Genomic DNA, 6,432 nt, shown 5'->3' with positions numbered 1-6,432 from the left:
TTCAAGGAGGACCTAGTGGATTTGAACTGCTGACCTTTTGGTTAGCAGCCGTAGCACTTAACCACTACACCACAGAACAACTAAATAGACCCATTACGAAAGAAGAGATTGAAAAGGTAATTTTAAAACTCCCAACAAAAAAATGCTCTGGCTTGGACGGCTTCACTGCAGAATTCTATCAAACTTGCAGAGAAGAGTTAACACCACTACTACTAAAGGTATTTCAGAGCATAGAAAAGGATGGAATACTCCCAAACTCATTCTATGAAGCCAGTATATCTGTGATACCAAAACCAGGAAAAGACAGCACAAAATAAGAAAATTGCAGACCTATATCCCTCATGAATTTAGATGCAAAATTTTTTAGCAAAATTCTAGCCAATAGAATTGAACAAAATATCAAAAAAATAATTCACCATGCCCAAGTGGGATTCATACCAGGTATGTGGGGATGCCTTAACATTAGAAAAACAATTAGTGTAATCCATTTTGTAAATAAAACAAAAGACAAGAACCACATGATCTTATCAACTGATGCATTTCACAAAGTTCAACACCCATTCATGATAAAACTCTCAGCAAAATAGGAATAGAAGGAAAATTCCTCAATATAATAAAGGGCGTTTATACAAAGACAACAGCCAATATCATCCTAAATGGAGAGTCTGAAAGCATTCCCCTTAGATCAGAAACCAGACAAGGATTCCCTTCTCTTATTCAACATTTTGCTGCCACAGTAGCCAAAAGAGTCTGGTACTGGTACAACAACAGATACATAGACCAATGGAATAGAATTGAGAATCCAGACATAAATCCATCCACATATGAGCAGTTGATATTTGACAAAGGCCCAAAGGCAGTTAATTGGGGAAAAGATGGTCTCTTTAACAAATGGTGCTGGTATAACTGGATATCCATCTGCAATAAGACCCATACCTCACACCATGCACTAAAACGACCTCAAAATGGATCAAAGACCTAAATATAAAATCTAAAACAATAAAGATCATGGAAGAAAAAATAGGGACAATGCTAGAAGCCCTAATACATGGCATAAACAGTATAGAAAACATTACTAACAATGCAGGATCACCAGAAGAGAAACTAGATAACTGGGAGCTCCTAAAAATCAAACACCTAGGCTCATCCAAAGATTTCACCAAAAGGGTAAATAGATTACCTACGGACTAGGAAAAGTTTTTCGTTATGACATTTCCTATCGGAGTCTGATCTCTAAAATCTAAATGATACTGCAAAAACTCAACTACAAAAAGACAAATAACCCAATTAAAAAATTGGCAATGGATTTGAACAGAAACTTCACTAAAGAAGACATTCGGGTAGCTAATAGATACATGAGGAAATGGTCACAATCATTAGCCATTAGAGAAATGCAAATCAAAACTACAAAGAGATTCCATCTTGCTCCAACAAGGCTGACATTAATCCAAAAAACACAGTAAATGTTGGAGAGGTTGTGGAGAGACTGGAACACTTATACACAGCTAGTGGGAATGTATAATGGTACAACCACTTTGGAAATCAATTTGGATCTTTCTTAAAAATCTAGAAATAAAACTACCATACGATCCAGCAATCCAACTCCTTGGAATATATCCTAGCGAAAGAAAAGCCTTTACACAAATATATGTATGCACACCCACATTCATTGCAGCCCTGTTTACAATAGCAAAATGATGGAAGCAACCAAGGTGCCCATCAACGGATGAATGGATAAATAAATTATGGTATATTCACACAATGGAATGCTACCCATCAATAAAGAGCAATCATGAATCAGTGAAACATTTCATAACATGGAGGAATCTGGGAGGAATTATGCCCAGTGAAATTAGTTGCAAAAGGACAAATATTGTATTAGACCACTATTATAAGAACTCAAAAAATAGTTTAAACAGAGAAGAAAATATTCTTTGATGGTTACGAGAGAGGGGAGGGAGGGAGCAGAGTTTTCACTAATTAGACAGTAGATAAGAACCATTTTAGGTGAATGGAAAGACAACACACGATACAGGAGAGGTCAGCACAACTGGACTAAACCAAAAGCGTGGAATTTTCCTGAGTAAACTGAATGCTTTGAAGGCCAGCGTAGCAGGGGTGGGGGTTTGGGGGCCATGGTTTCAGGGGACATCTAAGTCAATTGGCATAATCTATTAAGAACACGTTCTGCATCCCACTTTGGAGAGTGATTTCTGAGGTCTTAAATGCAATCAAGCGGCCACCTAAGATGCATCAATTGGTCTCAACCCACCTGGAATGAGGAAGAATGAAGAACACCAAAGACACATGGCAATTATGAGCCTAAGAGACAGAAAGGGCGACATAAACCAGAGACTACTTTAGCCTGAGCCCGGAAGAACTAGATGGTGCCCGGCTACAACTGATGACTACCCTGATGGAGAACGACAGAGAACCCCTGAGGGAGCAGGAGAGCAGTGGGATGCAGACCTTAAATTCTTGTAAAAACACCAGAGTTAATGGTCTGACTGAAACTAGAAGGACCCTGGAGGTCCTGGTCCCCAGATCTTCTGTTAGCCCCACACAGGAACCATTCCTAAAGCCATCTCTTCAGACAGGGATTGGACTGGACTATGTGATAGAAAATGATACTGGTGAAGAGTGAGCTTCTTCGGTCGAGTAGACACATGAGACTATGTGGACAGCTTCTGTCTGGAGGGGAGATGAGAGAGCAGAGGGGGTTAGAAGCTGGCCGAATGTACACAAAAATAGAGAGTGGATGGAAGGAGTGTGCTGTCTCATTAGAGGCAGAGCAACTAGGAGAATATAGCAAGGTGTATAAAGATTTTTGTATGAAACACTGACTTGATTTGTAAACTTTCACTTAAAGCACAATAAAAATTAAAAAAAAAATGAAAAAGATAAAAAAAAGCAAGACCAGACTAACTAGCCTGACAGACACTGGAGAAGCCCTGAGAGTATGGCCCCCGGACACCCTTTCTGCTCAATAATGAGGACACTCCTGAGGTTCACTCTTCAGCCAAAGATTGAACAGGCCAGTTGAACAAAACAAGACTAAAGGGGTGCACCAGCTCTGGGGCAGGGACTGAAAGGCAGGAGGGAATAGGAAATCTGGTAATAGGGAACCCAGAGTTGAGAAGGGAGAGTGTGACATGTCATGGGGTTCTTAACCAATGTCTTATAACGTGTGTATTAATTGTTTGATGTGAAAGAAATTTGTTCTGTAAACCTTCTTCTAACGTTCAACAACAACAACAAAACAGCCCGGTACCGGTACAACAGCAGGCACATATACCAATGGAACAGAATTGAGAACCAAGAGGTAAATTAATCCACCTACGAACAGCTGGTATTTGATAAAGGCCCAAAGTGCGTTAAATGGGGAAAAGATAGTCTCTTTAACAAATGGTGCTGGCATAAGTGGATATCCATCTGCAAAAAAAAATGAAACAGGACCCATACCTCACACCGTACACATAAACTAACTCAAAATGGATCAAAGATATAAATATAAAACCTAAAATGATAAAGATCATGGGAGAAAAAATAGCCCTGATACGTGGCATAAACAGTATACAAACCATAACTAAGAATGTACACTTACCAGAAGAGAAACTAGATAACTGAGAGCTCTTAAAAGTTAAACACTTATGCTCATCAAAAGACTTTCACCAAAATAGTAAAAAGAGAGCCTATATACTGGGAAAAAATTTTTAGCTATGACATATCTGATAAGGATCTAGTCTCTAAAATCTACAAGACACTGCAACACTTCGACAACAAAAATTGTAATTAAGCCAATAAAAAAATGGGCAAAGGATATGAACAGACACTTCACCAAAGATGACATTCCGGCAGCTAACAGACACATGGCGAAATGCATAGGATCATTACGCATTAGAGAAATGCATATCAAAACTACAATGAGATACCATCTCACCCCAACAAGGCTGGAACTAATTTTAAAAAAACACAAAATAATAAATGTTGGAGAGGTTGTGGAGAGATTGAACTGCTGGTGGGAATGTGAAATTGTACATCCACTTTGAAAATGACATGGCACTTCCTTAAAAAGCTAGAAATAGAAATACCATACTACCTAACAATTCCACTCCTAGATATATATCCTAGAGAAATAAGAGCCGTCACACGAATAGACATATGCATACCCATGTACATTGCAGCACTGTTCACAATAGTTAAAAGATGGAAACAACCTAGGTGCTCATCGATGGATGAATGGATAAACAAATTATGGTACATACACACGAAGGAATATTACACAACTATAAAGAACAATGGTGAATCTGCAAAACATCTCACAACATGGATGAATCTGGAGGGCATTATGCTGAGTGAAATTAGTCAGTCACAAAAGGACAAATACTGTATGAGACCACTATTATAAGGACTCAAGAAAAGGTTTAATCACAGAAAATAGTGTTCTTTTATGGTTATGAGGGTGGGGGCGAGGGGAATTCACTAACTAGGTAGCAGACCAGGATCAACTTCAGTGAATGGAAGAGCAACACATAGTACAGGGGATGTCAGCACAAGTGGACCAAAGCAAAACCTAAGAAGTTTCCTGGATACATCCAAAAACTTTGCGGGACAGAGTAGCTGGGGCTGGGGCCTGGGGACCATAATTTGGGGGGAATTTTTTTCTAGGTCAATTGCATAACAAAGTTTATTAAGAAAATGTTCTGCAGCCCACTTTGGTGAGTGGTGTCTGGGGTTTTAAAACCTGTGAGAAGCTATCTAGGGATACACCAATTGGTCCCATCCCACTTGGAGCAAAGGGGAATGAAGAAAACCAAAGACACAAAGAAAATAGCAGCCCAAGAGACTAAAGGACCACATAAACCAGAGACTCCACCAGTCTGACAGCAGAAGAACTAGGTGGTGCCCAGTACCACCAATGACCACCCTGACAGGGAACACAACAGAAATTCCTGAATAGAGGGGGAGAGAAGTGTGAAGCAGAACTCAAATTCCCACAAAAAGACGAGGCTTAATTGAAAGAGACTGGAGAAACCCCCAAAACTATGGCCCCCAGATGCTCTGTTAACCCAGAACTGAAACCATTCCCAAAGCCCACTCTTCAGACAAATATTAGACAGTAATATAAAACAAAAACTAATACACGTGAGTAATGTTCTTCTCAGTTCAATCAGATACTCAAGACCAAATGGGTGACTCCTGTCCAGGGCAGGATGAGAAGGCAGGAAGGGACAGGAACTGGTTCAATGGATACAGGGAACCCAGGGTGGAAAGGGGGAGTGTGCTTATCACATTGTGGAGATTGGATCTAATGTCACAAAACAATATGTGTATAAATTTTCACATGAGAAATTAACTTGAGCTGTAAACTTTCACCTGAAGCACAATAAAAAAAAGAAAATTGTATGAAAGCCCCTAGGGCAGTACTTACAGGTAGAAGTATTGATCACCCCAAAATTTGCTTCCAGAAGCCTTTGGACCAAATGAACAGGTAGATGCTTATCCATGGGCTTTTGATATAAGTGAAGCCCTGGTGGCTCCGTGGTTAGGAGCTCGGCAACTAATCAACAGACTGGCAGTTTGAATCCATCAGCCCCTCCTTGGAAACCCTATGGGGCAGTTCTACTCTTGTCCTATAGTGTCACCATGAGTCAGAATCAACTCGATGGCAATGGGTTTGGTTTGGTTTGATATAAGTGTTTCCCAGCTCAATTCAAAAGTACTCGCCACTGGGGAGACAACTCCTGGAAGCACACTGGGCATTTATCAAAACTGAATCCCTTACTCGGGCAGTGCCAAATTACCCTACAAACTGTAATTCTTATTAAACCCTAGATAATAGAAAAATCTCGCTTTAAAATTGTATAATTAATAGAGGCCTTATTTGGAAATGCTAATTATGAGATCAAGCTAAGCTTGGCCCTACTCTTATGGGCTGACTACTTGGTGAGGACTTTGGAGAAATTAGGGCTGGAAAGTACAAGCCCGACACATTTGGGGTAAAAGGTGTAGAAAAATATTGCCACATTGTTTCCCACTCTGCCCATTTTAGGGCAACATGCACTGCCTCTATAGCACACAGAAAAGACACGATACAATGCCATAGTCAACAAATTAACAATACCACCCTGTCAGGTAAGCTTCTTGAAGTTTAGGTCCCCAGAACTTTGGAGTAAGTCGTCTCATCTCTTCTATCATTGGAAGCAGGAGAGGTCAAGGCATTTGAGCATCATGGAGTTACAAAAGTTGATAGTTCAAAAAGGGGTCCACCCAGCAGAGAGACATTTATACAAGGCCACTAGAGACTGTAACTCCTGCCAGAAATCTAGACACGGGGCCTGTCACGTTAGAGGAGAAACATATAGAAAAGGTTCACACTAAAACTGACAAGTGGACTGTATTTGACCTCAGCCTGCAGCCACAGGAGCCATT

This window comes from Loxodonta africana, chromosome X, assembly GCF_030014295.1.
Source record: "Loxodonta africana isolate mLoxAfr1 chromosome X, mLoxAfr1.hap2, whole genome shotgun sequence".
Taxonomy (NCBI): domain Eukaryota; kingdom Metazoa; phylum Chordata; class Mammalia; order Proboscidea; family Elephantidae; genus Loxodonta; species Loxodonta africana.
The sequence above is the reverse complement of the archived record's forward strand: the minus strand, read 5'-3'. Positions refer to the sequence as shown.